The sequence below is a fragment of the Balaenoptera borealis genome (genome assembly GCF_965194805.1).
Source record: "Balaenoptera borealis genome assembly, chromosome: 14".
Taxonomy (NCBI): domain Eukaryota; kingdom Metazoa; phylum Chordata; class Mammalia; order Artiodactyla; family Balaenopteridae; genus Balaenoptera; species Balaenoptera borealis.
The window spans coordinates 29,441,469-29,459,100 of record NC_138875.1 but is presented as its reverse complement, the minus strand read 5'-3'; the positions used below and the strand labels follow the sequence as shown (position 1 = coordinate 29,459,100).

The 17,632-nt window shown below is 35.7% G+C and overlaps 1 long non-coding RNA gene across 1 annotated transcript in view; it reads left to right on the top strand.

Moving 5' to 3' along the window:
• LOC309611349 overlaps nucleotides 1-17,338 on the top strand; it is a 175,069-nt gene extending 157,731 nt beyond the window's left edge. Inside the window, exon 2 of the long non-coding RNA XR_014234469.1 lies at nucleotides 14,929-17,338. This is a non-coding gene — a long non-coding RNA (uncharacterized lncRNA). The remainder of the gene's footprint in view (nucleotides 1-14,928) is intronic.
• The last annotated feature ends 294 nt before the right edge of the window (nucleotides 17,339-17,632 follow it).

The following is a 17,632-nucleotide window of genomic DNA, read 5'->3' as shown; positions in this document are numbered from 1 at the left end:
AAATAAATTTGTGAAGGGAGCCCCACATCCTTGAAGATCTCTGTGAGTGCATTTTTGTGTAGTCGGAAATTACAGTGGGAATTTTACCATCTAATTGGGGTCCCTAAATAAAATGGAGATAATTGAATCCCAGAGTGACAGGGGCCCAGTAGTTAACACATAATTTTCCAAGACAAAGTAGATGTGGCTATTGTAATGAACTTCAGAGTCAAAGCAGTAATCGGAATAGTCTGACTTGCAGAAATCTATGGCATTGACTAGTTGATCATGTTGTCCCTAGAAAAGAAATAGATGGACAATTTATTCTTATCTGATCTAAATAAGAAGAAAAGTTCTAGGTCATGAACTTAAATCACCAAAGCAGAAAGTCACTGCCCCTCAATCAATTCTCAGACTTGAGCCAGTTTACACAACCAAAACAACTAGAAGGAAAGAGAGGCCAGGTTCCCTCAAGGAAGGAACTGCTACAATGAACAAAATGTATAATGTTAATCTTATTCTCACTTTCCCCAAAGGGGTTTACAGCCATTTACCAGGGTGATTATATTTTGGGTAAACATAAATAATCACAATTCCAGGGATTACTGGATATTGGCTCTGAATTGACACTGATTTCTAACTACCCAAAATGTCACTGTGGTCTATCAGTCAGAGTAGGCTGCTGGAGGTCAAGTTATCAATGGAATTTTAGCTCAGGTCCATCTCACAGTAGAACCATTGGTCCCAAAATGTATCCCGTGGCTAATAACCCACAAATCAAATGCATATTTGGAATATTTATATACACAACAACTGGCAGAATTTCCACATAGAATGCCTGACCTGTGGAATAAGAGCTATTCTGATTAGAAGGACCTACTTCAACCTCCAAAAAGAGAGGTACGTAACTTACTAGGACTCTAGATTTGTGAGGTAACTTTGGATTTTGGGTGGGCTACTCTGGTCCATTTACCTAGTGATTTGAAAAACAGCAAGTTCTGAATATATCCAGAATAAGAAAAGGCTCTACAAGTTCAGCTTCTGCAAAAATGTCTCTGCCATTTGGGCCATATAATCCAGTGGATTCAATGGTGCTCTAAGTGTCAGTGGTAAATAGGGATGCTGTTTGGAACCCTTGCAGGCCCCTAGAGATGAATCATACCTCAGGTTTTAGAATTTTAGAGCAAAATTCTAATGTTGTAGGTAGATAAGTACTCTTTTTAGAGAAATAGCTTTTGACTTACTTCTAGGGCTTAGTAGAGACTGGAGACTTAACCATGGACCACCAAGTTACCATGTGACCTGAGCTGTCCATCATGAACTACATGTTGTCTGATCCACTAAGCCATAAAGATGGGCATGCACAGAAGCACTCCGCCATCAAATAGAAATGGTATAAATGGGTCTTCCCTGATGGCACAGTGGTTGAGAATCTGCCTGCCAATGCAGGGGACACGGGTTCGAGCCCTGGTCTGGAAAGATCCCACATGCCACGGAGCAACTGGGCCCGTGAGCCACAATTACTGAGCCTGCACGTCTGGAGCCTGTGCTCCACAACAAAAGAGGCCGCGATGGTGAGAGGCCCGCGCACCGTGATGAAGAGTGGTCCCCACTTGCCACAACTAGAGAAAGCCCTTGCACAGAAACGAAGACCCAACACAGTCATAAATAAATAAATAAATAAATAAATAAATAAAAGACCGTGAATTTCTTTAAAAAAAAAAAAAAAAGAAATGGTATAAATGAAGTGAACTTGAGCAGGACTTAAAGGCATAAGTAAATTGCATGAAGAAATAACCCAAATGCCCATGACCCCTACTCCTGCTACATTATCTTCTCTCTCTAAACCCATACCTATGACCATATGGAAAGTTCCTTATGACCAGCTAATGGAAAAATAGAAAACTTGTTTCTAGTTTATAGATAGTTCTGCATGATATTCAGGCACCACCTAAAAGTGGACAGCTGCATCACTAGAGCCACTTTCTGAGACATCCCTGAAGGACACTGGTAAAGGAAAATCCTCCCAGTTAATAGATTTTTCCAGTAGTGCCCCTGTTGACTTATTTTTCCTGGAAGAAGACACGACCAGAGATATGAGTCTATACAATTAGCCACATGTGCTGTGGCCAATGGTTTGGTTGAATGGTGAGGGACTTGAAAAAACACAATTGATAAATTATTGAGAAGGAGGTCTTGGGAAGAGGTGTGTGGATAGACCTCTTTGAATGAGCAAAGAATGTGAAGATATTTTTGCCCCATGTGAATGCTCATGAAAAGGTGGTCATAGCAGGAGATGATTTTAATAATGAAGTGGATAGAATATCCCATTCTGAGGATACCAATACGCTTCTTTCTCTAGCCACTTCTCACTGTCCAATGAGGTCATAAACAAAGTGACCACAGTGGTAGATGGAGGTTATGTATGGTCTCAGCAACATCCACTTCCACTCACCCATACTGGCCTGGCTACAGCAATTGCTGAGAATCCAAACTGCCGGCAGCAGACACCAAACAGAGTCCCTGGTATGGCACTATTTCACAGGGTTATCTGCCACTTAGTTGATGGCAGATTGATTGAATTGGAATGCTTTCTTCGTGGAAGAGGCAGTGCTTTTCTCTTACTGGAATAGATACTTTGGATATAAATTTGTCTTCTGTATATGCAATACTTCTTCCAAAACTACTATCTATAGACTTATAGAGTGCCTCATCCACAGCATTGTTTCTGATCATGGAACTCACTTCATAGGAAATAAATTGTGACAATGGGCCCATGCTGGTGGAATTCACAGGCCTTACTATGTTTTTCACCATTCTGAAGCAGCTGGATTGAAATGGTGAAATGGCTTTCAGAAGACCCAGTTACAGTGCTAGCTAGGTTGTAATAACTTGCAGGGCTGATGCAATATATTCCAGCATGCTTTATGTGCTCTAAATCATGGTCTAACATATGGTGCTGTTTCTACAAAGATTCACTGGTCCACGAATCAAAGGGTAGAGATAAGAGTAACTTCATTCACTTTTACTTTAGTGATCCACTAGCAAGAATTTTGCTTTCCGATAGCATGACCCTATTCTTCTCTGGTCTGGAGATCTTAACTCCAAATGAAAGAATGCTTCTTGGAGACACATTAATCATTCCCTTGAACTGGAAGTTAAGACTGCCATCCAATCACTTTGGACTTTCCTTTTCTCTTAATCACAGACAAATTTTGTGGTTATGGATTGGCTGGGGTGACTGACACTGGCAACCAAGGGGAAATTTGTTTTCTGCTATAAAATGGAGGTAAGAAAGAGTATGTCTGGAATACAGGCAATTCCTTAAAGCATTTTTTAGTACTAACTATATCCTGTGATTAAAAGTCAATACAACAACCCAATTCAGGTATAACTACTCATGGCCTATATCTTTTAGGAATATAGGTTTGGGTCACAAAGAACCACCACCAGCTGAGGCATTTGCTGAATGCAAAGGGAATATAGACTAGGTAGTGGAAGAAATAGTTTAAAATACCAATTAAGACCACATGACCAGTTACAGAAATGAGAACTGTAATAGTTATGAATATGTCTGTATATATAATATACAATGTATTATAATAATAATGCATACTATATTTAGTATATAATGGTATTATAATAATAATAGTATATAATAGTATAATAAATAAAATATTTTGTGTTCTTCCTTCTCTTATGCCTTTGCCAGCTAAGTTGTTTTAATAATAGTTAATTTTATAACACAGTGTTTAAATTACAGAATATTAAGAACAAGAGTGAGCATCATCCAAGGATTTTGCATCCTCTTCAGGGGAAAGATTTAGCATGTATTGGTTGTATGCAGGATAGTTGTTTCATGTTAGGTGGGAGAATTAATTTGTTGTCTTTATTAGGAGATATATTGGTATGGTTTAAGGAGACATATATAGGTACCAGTTTGTAAATTTAGATGGTTAGTTTTATGTGTCAATCTGGGTAGGCTACAATACCTAGTTAATCAATCAAACACTAATTCAGGTGTTGCAGTTAATGTATCTTGTATATATGATTAAAGTCCATTGGAGATTGATAACCTGATCAGAATGCTTCAATCACTTGAAAAGCCTTAAGAGCAGAGTTGAGGCTTCCCTGAAGAAGAAGAAAAAATTAAGCCTGTGGACTTCAGCTTATACCCAAGTGTGCAAATCTTCTTTTCCTGATGGCCTTGTCCTATGAATTTTAGATATCCTAGCCAATTCATTGCAACAAATCACTTAATGTGTATCTCCTACTCTTTTTGTTTCTCTGGTTGAACCCTGGCAGATACAACCTTATATATTGTTTAGCTTTCATTAAAATATTTCCTTGGGTTGCATTAATTGTTGGCAACAATTATACATTATATTTTCTTTCTTATGTTAGTGAGAAACTCCTGGAGCCACAAGGCCTTAACCCAAAGAGGTAGTTGGGATTTCTTACTTCTGGGAAAACATTTGGGTACAAGTCACTTTTGACAATAGTCTTTCCATTATTACACAGGAGCAAATTTACAAGTAAAATAAGACAAAATTTTCCCTTTTTAATTTTGTTTGTTTTATGTGTTTATTTTGTTTATGGCTAGAGTATTTTTCCAATTTCTTGTTCTGACTGTTTCCATTGGAGTGTTCCTATATTTCCTCAGACTTCTGGAAATATATTTCCATTATCAATCCAAGGGGAATCCACCAACCATACTCGTTCTGTAGGTATAGGTATCTTTCAAAATATCCCATAATAATGACCGAACAGGACAATACTTTGAATGTTAATTTCCTCTTTGTTTGTTCAAGATTAGCTGATGTGAAAACAAAGTCCAAAGTCCATTATCTAATTTAAAATAAATACTGAGATTCTGCTTGTGGTAGTCAGAATAACTGCCCCCCCCCAACACATACACACACAAATGTCCACATCCTAATTGCCAGAACCTGTGAATATGTTACATTACTTAACAGAGGGGAATTAAACTTGTAGATGGAATTAAGTTTACTAATCTGCTGACTTTAAAATAGGGAGATTATTTTGGATTATCCAGATTCACAAAATGTCATCACAAGAGTCTTTAAAAGTAGAAAAATTAAGTAGAAGAGAAAGCCAGGGTGATGTCATAGGAGAAGACCCCACCATTGCTGACTTTGAAGATGGAGGAAAGGCACAAAGACTCTCTAGAAGCTGGAAAAGGCAAAGAAATATATTCTCTTCAGCCCTGCCTACAGCTTGATTTGAACCCAGTGAGATCTGTGTTGTATTTCTGACCTCTAGAATTGTAAGATAATAAATTTATGTTGTTTTAAGCCACTATGCTTGTAGTAATTTGTTATAACAGCAATAGAAAACTAATGCACTGCTCATTTAGAAGTTATCATCCGACTTTATTTTCTATATCACCACTGGGTTGAAAACACATTGAGAAAATAGGCATTATGTTTTATTGTTTTTTGTATAAATCAAGGTCTAGCACTAAGCCTGTTACATAGTAGATAATCAATGACAGTATTCTGTCTTGGGCCACATAGGAGAAGAGAGGGCTCAATATTTTCATCTCTAAAATCTAGATTGACAGAACTGTTTATGGATATTCTTTCTTATATGGTAGCTGACTCCATCTTTTTTTTTTTTTTTTTTTTCTTTCTTTCTTTTCTCTCTCCCTTGCAACTCCGTTTTGGAATAAATTTGGATTTCCTCTGTTTTTTCTACTAGGAATATGCTTAGTCAATTACAATATTATGAACTTAACAATTAAATAATAGTTGAATAATAATACCATCTAACATTTTTAAACATTTACTATGTCTGTGTTTTAGTGAATTAATTCATTTAATCTTTTTCCAAATGGTTTACTATTTAGTTTCCTCAAATTTTCTAACTGGGTTGGTTTCTCCATTAATTCATCCATTTATTCCACATACTTTGAATACTGATTTTGTGGCCGACACTGCCCTCAATTTGGAGAGCACAGCACCTAAAACAATGCTCAGTTCCTGCCCCATCCTATATTGCAAAACTCATTTCTTGTACTATGCCCCATGAAATTTCTGATCCAGGTACTCTTTTTGTTTCTTTGAGTAGACAGTTCAAGGCTGATTAGATTATTCTTTGCTTAATAAGAGTCACCATCATGGCTGTAGTCTGAAGAATATTCCTTAATTAGGTAATAAGCATATCACTATACCATTAAAAGAAGGAGCTCTGCATGTATAAAATGATGGGTTTTAATTATAATCAGGATGGTCTGTCAATCACTGATTAATACAGTCCTTTAAAATATAAAAAGCTAAAGGGAAAAGCTGGGAATCTTCAAGAAAGTGAGTGAGAGAAATAATCATTAGATGTTACTAAATAAATGACCATAAGAAGCTCATTTTTAATAATAGCCAATGTTTCAAACACATATTTATTCACCTTTATAACAACTATGTTAGATACAAGGGTAAGGACAAGTCCAGAAACAGAGAAACAACAAATCTCAGGTATATGTTCATGCCTCAAAAGACACTTAACTGCCAAAATGTTCACATATGAATGGGCAAAATGTTCTTCAAGTGGCTGAACAGGGAGCTGTACTTGGATATACCCTGCCTTATTTGATATACCCTGTTTTGTTTAATCATTCACAGCAAAATATCTGATTTTAATGTTTCTGTTACTTAAGCTCTTCAAATTAACATTAGCTATATTACAGATACTTTCCCTTATGCTTGGCCTCATTAGACAAGCTCACTGCAGAAGTCATCTTTCCTATATTATTTATTAAAGCATGATAAGGTGATGTAATTACATTATCAGATATCTCTGTCATATTTGATCAATAAGGCACCATAATAATAGTATAAAACATCTTGGAAGGAGGGTATAATTACCACAAGGAAATCACACTCCTGGGGATTATAGGAGCTTGGATACATCTCTTCCCTTATAATGCCCTAATGATGTGATTATCTCAAAAGACACAGAGAGAAAGAGAGAAACAAAATGAATAATGCTGTATCCAACTGCACAGAATTTATAGGAAAGTATTTCAGATAGGATGTTATGTGGCAGTTTAGAAAATTTGAACAGCCATTTCAAATGAGCTGAGTTATTCATGGAAGTTAACCTGTCTATTCAGAAAACAAGTAGGCCACTCTAAGTAATTTCATAAAACTAATGGGCTCAGAAATGCATTAGGATTTTAGCATGGTTTAAATGTTGAGAAAGTGATCTGATAGAGCTACTCATTTCTAGCTGGCTCGGAGCATCAAGCTTTCCATTCTCTGGCTAGCTGGTAAGTAAGAATCATCAATCAGATTGCTATTGACATTTGTTGCCTGGTGGCACCAAGAATGGAAACAAAAAGTGCTTTTAAATTCTCCAACAAAATCTGAGGAAAACATGTTTTAGTTGTGATTAAATTGAATTTCCAGGCTGGAAGAAAAGTAAGGAAAGAGTAAATTAAATGTCAACCAGCCTGGGATCATAGCTATAACATTGAATGCTCCAGTAGAACTCAGCTGAGTCTTTCATAGCTAAACTATAAGTTATAAAAAATTCAAGAATTTTCTGATCTATGGAGAAATGAAAATAAAAAATTATACAAACTAACATTAAGGCGATTTCCTGAAGAATACTCTTCAGAAATTCAAGATAGAATAACAAGTCCTAAGAAGAAAAATTGGAATAAACTTTTGTCTTATTATAAAATTATTTCAATCAGCAAAAGACAGAACCTTTTTTAACAAAAATATTTAGATAAAAAATGGAGAATTCTGTTACCAAACAGGTGTTCAATCAAGGAATCCAAAACATATGGATAGACAGAAACATCTAGCTATTGAATGATGACTTCATTCTGGACACATGTTCTGTGACACCGAAACATCTAACAAGAAAGTAAGTGTTTTAGTAAATTACTTTTGTTCGGGCTAATATACAAAATTTACAAAATTTTTATGTCTAAAATCAGATAAAAATTAGGTAGATTTATTAAATCGACTTATTTTAGTGTTATCCAGATTCAGATATGGATTTGGCTTCATGTAGTATCACTGCATCATATTTATCTATTATGTATGAAATATGGGCTCAGTGAGCAGTGAGAAAAGTAAGAAAGAAATTGGAGTGCGGGGACTAGTGAATAAGAAAGAGTCATTAAATTTCTATTATTGATGAGTTTCAGGTGTGATGAATTCTGGTGGATTACTGTCTTAAACTAGATGCTTAGAACACAGTAGGAATTCAGATACTGTCCTTGCCTTCAAGAGTATCAATACTGTATTTATTTCTCTTACATTTTTGAGTTCTTATTCCATGCCAAGTTCTTTACATGAATAAATTCATTTAATTATCACAACAGCTCTATGCCATAGGCATTATTACTTTCATTTCAAAGATGAAGACATTTAGGTGGAGAGAGTTGAAGAAATCGTGCCCAAGGTTGCAAAGCTCATAAGTCAGGGATGGGGCTATGAACAGTCCGATATAGATCTGGAACTCATATTTTAACCACATATCTCTGTACTTCTTCTAGTTGAACAGAATATTCTCTTCTGTATTAAGAAGGTAGTTAAATTGTTTTAAGTGTGTGATAAACATGTGTAAAAGACACAGTGAGCACTTATACTCAATTTTATAGGGAGAGAATGGAGAACCAGACTTCATAAAAGCAATAATTATATTTCCTTCTATGACAAATTACAAAATTGATACATAAAGAAAAGGAAAATATGTAGTTTGACTTCAGCATAATATTTCACTTAATATAGTTTCATAGTATCATCACACAGGTAAATATATTTGTGTTTCATAGTCCTAAGTCTCTATTTCCTGTTGAGTGGGTGATGTAAAAGTAGAAAGTGTACTACTAGAGTCTTCTGTATTGTGGAAAGGGAATCACAAACCAGCTAACAATTCTGACAATTTACAACAATAACTCTGATGAATGTGTCGTAGGTTGCATTACTTGCACTGTTTCGTAGCTAAATGACTTCTGCATAATGGAGTCAGATGCAAAGGTCAATGAAAAGGTGAAAACCTAACAGAAGGCCCTCATATTAGGGGTAATAGAAGGTACTTTTTCATTTATGCATTGAATGAAAAATATGTGTTGCAATGATATCATGCTAAATACTGTAAATAAAACTGGGATTAAGGTCCACAAGGACTGTAAAATTATTAATCCCTGCACTTGAGAGGCAAAGGAAGAACTGAGGAAAGAGTGGGGTGGAGAATATTTTGAAAATGGTATTAGAATAAGGATTGCCCTACTGCAATAAGAAGAAGGTTTCAAAAAGGAATGGAATATCAACATTATCACTTGCTGAAGAAAAGAAAATGAAACCCCCAAATATTCTGAGGTGACTGAGTAGTGATTAACAAAGTATACCACAATTTCCAGGATTTTTGTGGCACAGAATCCAGATCATAATCGTTAATAGATTCAGTGGGATTGACACTCAGAAAAGGTTAAGCTGCCCCAGGACAATGGTTTTGTGAAAAATGTTGAGAAACACATTCTCCTGGCTTTGGCTTTCTTGGATTCCTGAATGAATAAATGAGTGACATAAATCTGTATCATAATTTTTTTGCAAGATTAATTTCTATAAGGAGAATTCTGAGGGATTAATTTGGGTTTTTTTTCCCCTTCAGATTCCAATAAGAGGTCTTTTATCATGATTACATGCTTGAACATATTTCCAGGCACAATAGGATACTCAATGGCTATATTCAGAAGAGAAAAATGCCTTCTGTAAACTCTTATAAGAAAAATGATTATTTGAAAAAATATATTAACCATTCATAATGTGTAAGGCAAACTGCTAAGTTTTATGAGAAGTATGAAGATGCTTATCTCTAAGATTTATTTCCTATTCACTCCTACAGTGAGGGTGTGGCCACTGGTGATCTCAACTTTATTTCTTTTTTTAATTTGCATACTTATTGTATATTGAAACAGTTTTCATCTTATTTTATTTTTATTTTATGGCTGATTCTGGTGTCATTCTTTTTTTTTACATCTTTATTGGAGTATAATTACTTTACAGTGTTGTGTTAGTTACTGCTGTACAACAAAGTGAATCAGTTATGTATACATATAACCCCATATACCCTCCTTCTTGAGCCTCCCTCCTACGTTCCCTATCCCAACCCTCTGGGTCATCAAAAAGCATCAAGTTCATCTCCCTGTGCTATTTAGCAGCTTCCCACTACCCATACATTTTACATTTTACGCTAGCATTGACATATGTAAATATGTCAGTGCTACTCTCTCACTTCATCCCAATGTACCCTCCCCCCGCCCCGGTGTCCTCAAATCTGTTCTCAATGTCTGCACCTTTATTCCTGCTCTGCCACTATGTTCATCAGTACCACTATTTTAGGTTCCATATATATGTGTTAGCATACGGTATTTGATTTTCTCTTTTGGACTTACTTCACTCTGTATGACAGACTCTAGGCATACACTACAAATAACTCAGTTTCATTCTTTTTAGGGCTGAATAATACTCCATTGTATACATGCACCATATCTTCTTTATCCATTCATCTGTTGATGGACATTTAGGTTGCTTCCAAGTCCTGGATATTGTAAATAGTGCTGCAAAGAACATCGTGGTACATATATATTTTAAATTATGGTTTCTCAGGGTATATGCCCAATAGTAAGATTGCTGGGTCATATGCTAGTTCTATTATTAGTTTTTTAAGGAACCTCCATAATGTTCTCCATAGTGGCTGTATCAATTTACATTCCCACCAACAGGGCAGGAGGGTTCCCTTTTCTCCACACCCTCTCCAGCATTTAACTTTTGTAGATGTTTTGATGATGGTCATTTTAACCGGTGTGAGGTGATACCTCATTGTGGTTTTGATTTGCCTTTCTCTAAATATTAGTGATGTTAGGCATCTTTTCATGTATTTGTTGACCATCTGTATGTCTTCTTTGGAGAAGGGTCAACCTAGGTCTTCTGCCCATTTTTTGATTGGATTGTTTGCTTTTTTGATATGGAGCTGCATGAGCTGCTTGCATATTTTGGAGATTAATCCTTTGTCAGTTGCTTTCTTTGCAAATATTTTCTCCCATTTGGAACGTTGTCTTTTTGTTTTGCTTGCTTATGGTTTCCATTGTCAGCGCAAAAGCTTTTAAGTTTCATTAGGTCCCATTTGTTTATTTTTGTTTTTATTCTCATTACTCTAGGAGGTGGATCAAAAAACATCTTGCTGTGATTTATGTCAAAGAGTGTTCTGCCTATGCTTTCCTCTAAGAATTTTATACTGCCTGAGCTTACATTTACGTCTTTAATCCATTTTGAGTTTATTTTTGCGTATGGTATTAGGGACTGTTGTAATTTCATTCTTTTACTTGTAGCTATCCAGTTTTCCATCACCACCTACTGACGAGGCTCTCTTTTCTCCATTGTATATTCTTGCCACCTTTGTCAAACATAAGGTGACCATATGTGTGTGGGTTTATCTCTGGGCTTTCTATCCTGTTCCATTGATCTATATTTCTGTTTTTGTGTCAGTACCATACTGTCTTGATTACTGTAGCTTTATATTATAGTCTGAAGACAGGGAGCCTGATTTTTCTAACTCTGTCTTTCTTTCTCAAGATTGCTTTGGCTATTCAGGATCTTTTGTGTTTCCATACAAATTGTAAATATTTTTTGTTTTAATTCTGTGAAGAATGCCATTGGTATTTTTTTTTTAATTTTAACATGTTTATTGGAGTATAATTGCTTTATAATGGTATGTTAATTTCTGCTTTATAACAAAGTGAATCAGCTATACATATAAATATATCCCCAAATCTCCTCCCTCTTGCATCTCCATCCAATCCTCCCAATCCCATCCCTCTAGGTGGTCACAAAGCACTAAGCTGATCTCCCTGTGCTATGCAGCTGCTTCCCACTAGCTATCTCTTTTACATTTGATAGTGTATATATGTCCATGCCACTCTCTCACTTCATTCCAGTGTACCCTTACCATTCCTCTGTCCTCAAGTCCATTCTCTACATCTGCATCTTTATTCCTGTCCTGCCTCTAGGTTCTTCAGAACCATTTTTTTTTTTTTTTTTTAGATTCCATATATATGTGTTAGCATATTGTATTTGTTTTTCTCTTTCTGACTTACTTCACTCTGTATGACAGTCTCTAGGTCCATCCACCTAACTACAAATAACTCAATTTCGTTTCTTTGTATGGCTGAGTAATATTCCATTGTATATATGTGCCACATCTTCTTTATCCATTCATCTGTTGATGGACACTTCAGTTACTTCCATGTCCTGGCTATTGTAAATAGGGCTGCATTAACATTGTGATACATGACACTTTTTGAATTATGGTTTTCACAGGGTATATGTTCAGTAGTGGGATTGCTGGGTCGTATGGCAGTTCTATTTTTAGTTTTTTAAGGAACCTCCATAATGTTCTCCATAGTGGCTGTATCAATTTACACTCCCACCCACAGTGCAAGAGGGTTCCCTTTTCTCCACACCCTCTCCAGCATTTACTGTTTGTACATTTTTTGATGGAAGCACTCAGACTGGTGTGAGGTGATACCTCAATGTAGTTTTGACTTGCATTTCTCTAATGATTAGTGATAGTGAGCATCCTTTCATGTGTTAGTTGGCAATCTGTATGTCTTCTTTGGAGAAATGTCTATATAGGTCTTCTGCTATTATTGGATTGGGTTGCTTGTTTTTTTGGTGTTGAGCTGCATAAGCTGCTTGCAAATTTTGGAGATAAATCCTTTGTTAGTTGCTTCATTTGCAAATATTTTCTCCCATTCTGAGGGTTGTCTTTTCATCTTGTTTATGGTTTCCTTTGATGTGCAAAAGCTTTTAAGTTTCATTAGGTCTGATTTGTTTATTTTTGTCTTCATTTCCATTTCTCTACAAGGTAGGTCAAAAAGGATCTTGCTGTGATTTACATCATAGAGTGTTCTGCCTATGTTTTCCTGTAAGAGTTTGATAGTGTCTTGCCTTACATTAAGGTCTTTAATCCATTTTGAGTTTATTTTTGTGTATGGTTTTAGGGAGTGTACTAATTTCATTCTTTTACATGTAGCTGTCCAGTTTTCCCAGCACCACTTATTGAAGAGGCTGTCTTTTCTCCACAGTATATTCTTGCCTCTTTTACCAAAGATAGGGTGACCACATGTGCGTGGGTTTATCTCTGGGCTTTCTATCCTGTTCCATTGATCTATATTTCTGGGGTTTTTTGTCAGTACCATACTGTCTTGATTACTGTAGCTTTGTAGTATAGTCTGAAGTCAGGGACCCTGATTCCTCCAGCTCCATTTTTCGTTCTCAAGATTGCTTTGGCTATTCGGGATCTTTTGTGTTTCCATACAAATTGTGAAATTTTTTGTTCTAGTTCTGTGAAAAATGCCAGTGGTAGTTTGATAAGGATTGCATTGAATTTGTAGATTGCATTGGGTAGTATGGTCATTTTCACAATGTTGATTCTTCCAATCCAAGAACATGGTATATCTCTCCATATCTTTGTATCATCTTTAATTTCTTTCATCTGTGTCTTATAATTTTCTGCATTCAGGTCTTTTGTCTCCTTAGGTAAGTTTATTCCTAGATAAATTTTTATTATTTTTGTTGAAATGGTAAATGGGAGTGTTTCCTTAATTTCACTTTCAGATTTTTCATCATCAGTATAGGAATGCAAGAGATTTCTGTGCATTAATTTTGTATCCTGCTACTTTACCAAATTCATTGATTAGCTCTAGTAGTTTTCTGGTAGCATCTTTAGGATTCTCTATGTATAGTATCAAGTCATCTGCAAACAGTGACAGCTTTACTTCTTCTTTTCCAATTAGGATTACTTTTATTTCTTTTTCTTCTCTGATTGCTGTGGCTAAAACTTCCAAAACTATGTTGAATAATAGAGGGGAGAGTGGGTAACCTTGTCTTGTTTCTGATCTTAGTGAAAATGGTTTTAGTTTTTCACCATTGAGGATGATGCCGGTAATGGGTTTGTCATATATAGCCTTTATTATGTTAAGGAAAGTTCCCTCTATGCCTACTTTCTTGAGGGTTTTTGTCATAAATGCGTGTTGAATTTTGTCAAAAGCTTTCTCTGCATCTATTGAGATGATCATATGCTTTCTCTCCTTTAATTTGTTAATATGGTGTATCACGTTCATTGATTTGCGTAGATTGAAGAATCCTTGCGTTCCTGGGATAAACCTCACTTGATCATGGTGTATGATCCTTTTAATGTGTTGTTGGATTCTGTTTGCTAGTATTTTGTTGAGGATTTCTGCATCTATGTTCATCAGTAATATTGGCCTGTAGTTTTCTTTCTTTGTGACATCTTTGTGTGGTTTTGGAATCAGGGTGATGGTGACCTGTAGAATGAGTTTGGGAGTGTTCCTCCCTCTGCTATATTTGGAAGAGTTTGAGAAGGATAGGTGTTAGCTCTTCTCTAACTATTTGATAGAATTTGCCTGTGAAGCCTCTGGTCCTGGGCTTTTGTTTGTTGGAATATTTTTAATCACAGTTTCAATTTCAGTGCTTTTGATTGGTCTGTTCATATTTTCTATTTCTTCCTGGTTCGGTCTTGGAATGTTGTGCATTTCTAAGAGTTTGTCCATTTCTTCCAGGTTGTCCATTTTATTGGCATACAGTTGCTTGTAGTAATCTCTCATGATCCTTTGTTTTTCTGCAGTGTCAGTTGTTACTTTTCCTTTTTCATTTCTAATTCTATTGATCTGAGTGTTTGCCTCTTTTTTTTGATGAGTCTGGGTAATGGTTTATCAATTTTTCATCTTCTCAAAGAACCAGCTTGTAGTTTTATTGATTTTTGCTATTGTTTCCTTAATTTCTTTTTCATTTATTTCTGATCCGATCTTTAATATTCTTTCTGTCTGCTAACTTTCTAGATTTTCTTTTTTCTCTTATTGCTTTAGGTGTAAGGTTAGGTTGTGTATTTGAGATTTTTCTTGTTTCCTGAGGTAGGATTGTATTGCTATAAACTTCCCTCTTGTAACTGCTTTTGCTGCATCCCATAGGTTTTGGGTCATCTTGTTTCATTGTCATTTGTTTTTAGGTATGTTTTGATTTCATCTTTGATTTCTTCAGTGATCTCTTGGTTATTTAGTAGTGTATTGATTAACCTTTATGTGTTTTTATTTTTTACAGAATTTTTTCCTATAATTGATATCTAGTCTCATAGTGTTGTGGTCAGAAAAGATCCTTGATACGATTTCATTTTTCTTAAATTCACCAAGGCTTGATTTATGACCCAAGATATGATCTATCCTGAAGACTGTTCCCTGAGCACTTGAGAAGAAAATGTATTCTATTGGTTTTGGATGGAATGTCCTATAAATATCAATTAAGTCGATCTTGTTTAATGTAACATTAAAGCTTGTGTTTCCTTATTTGTTTTCATTTTGGATGATCTGTCCATTGGTGAAATTTAGGTGTTAAAGTCCCCTACTCTGCTTGTGTTAATGTCGATTTTCCCCTTTATGGCTCTTAGCATTTGTCTCATGTATTCAGGTTCTCCTATGTTGGGTGCATAAATATTTACAACTGTTATATCTTCTTGGATTGATCCCTTGATCATTATATAGTGTCCTTCTTTGTGTCTTGTAATAGTCCTTATTTGAAAGCCTATTTTTTCTGATATGAGAATTGCTACTCCAGCTTTCTTTTTATTTCCGTTTGCATGGAATATCTTTTTCCATTCCCTCACTTTCAGTCTGTATGTGTCCCTTGGTCTAAAGTGTGTCTCTTGTAGACAGCATATATATGGGTATTGTTTTTGTATCCATTCAGCCATTCTACATCTTTTGGTGGAGCAATTAATCCATTTACATTTAAGGTAATTATCGATATATATGTTCCTATTACCATTTTCTCAATTGTTTTGTATTTCGTATTGTAGGTCTTTTCCTTCTCTTTTGGTTCCTGCCTAGAGAAGTTCCTTTAGCATTTGTTGCAAAGCTGGTTTTGTTGTGCTGAATTCTCTTAGCTTTTGCTTGTCTGTAAAGGTTTTAATTTCTCCATTGAATCTGAATAAGATCCTTGCTGGGTAGACTAATCCTGGTTGTAGGTTTATCCCTTTCATCACTGTAAGTATATCCTGCCACTCCCTTCTGGCTTGCAGAGTTTCTGCTAAAAGATCACCTGTTAACCTTATAGGGATTCCCTTGTATGTTATTTGTTGTTCTTCCCTTGCTCTTTTTAATATTTTTTCTTTGTATTTAATTTTTGATAATTTGGTTAATATGTGTCTTGGCGTGCTTCTCCTTGGATTTATCCTGTATGGGACTCTGCACTTCCTGGACTAGACTGACTATTTTCTTTCCCATATTAGGGAAGTTTTTGACTATAATCTCTTCAAATATTTTCTCAGTCCCTTTCTTTTTCTCTTCTTCTTCTGGGAACCCTATAATTTGAAAGTTGGTGCCTTTAATGTTGCCCCAGATGTCTCTGAGACCGTCCTCAATTCTTTTCATTCCTTTTTCTTTATTCTGCTCTGTGGTATTTATTTCCATTGGTTGATCTTCCAGGTGACTTATCCGTCCTTCTGCCTCAGTTTTTTTCTACTATTGATTCCCTCTAGAGAATTTTTAATTTCATTTATTTTGTTGTTCATCATTGTTTGTTTGCTCTTTAGTTCTTCTAGGTCCTTTTTAAATGTTTCTTTTATTTTCTCCATTCTATTTCCAAGATTTTGGATCATCTTTACTGTCATTACTCTGAATTCTTTTTCAGGTAGACTGTGTATTTCCTATTCATTTGTTTCCTCTGGTGTGTTTTTACCTTGCTCATTCATCTACTGTGTGTCTTCTCATTTTGCTTAACTTACTGTGTTTGGGGTCTCCTTTTCTCAGGCTGCAGGTTTGTAGTTCCTGTTGTTTTTGGTGTGTGCCTCCAGGGGCTAAATTTGTTTCAGTGGGTTCTGTATGCTTCCTGGTGGAGGGGACTCTTGCCTGTGTTTTGGTGGATGAGGCTGGATCTTGTCTTTCTGGTTGGCAAGACTGCAACTGGTAGTGTGTTTTGGGGTGTCTGAGACCTTATTATGATTTTAGGCAGCCTCTCTGCCAATGGGTGGGGTTGTGTTCCTTGTGTAGGTAGTTGTTTGGCATAGGGTGTCCAGCACTGAAGCTTGCTGGCTATTGAGTGGAGCTGGGTCTTGGCACTGAGATTGAGATGTCTGGGAGAACTTTTGTCATTTGATGTTATGTGGACCCTGGATCTGTCTGTTGGGCCCATGTCCTGAACTCAGCTCTCCCACCTTAGAGGCACATGCCTGACACCCAGCTGGAGCCGAAAGACCCTGTCCGCAACATGGCTCAGAATAAAAGGGAGTAAAAAAGAAAGAAAAATAAAAAGTTATTAAAATAAAAAAATTATTAAAAAATGTAAAAAGTAATAAAAAAAGAAAGAAAGAAGAGAGCAACCAAACCAAAAAACAAATCCACCAATGATAAAAAGCGCTAAAAACTATACTGAAAAAAACAAAAACAAAAACAAAAATACGGACAGACAGAACCCTAGGACAAATGGTAAAAGCAAAGCTATACAGGCAAAATTCCACAAAGAAATTAAATATACAAACTCACAAAAAGAGAAAAAGAAAAAAAAAAAAATATATATATATATATATTTTTTTTTTTTTAAAGGAA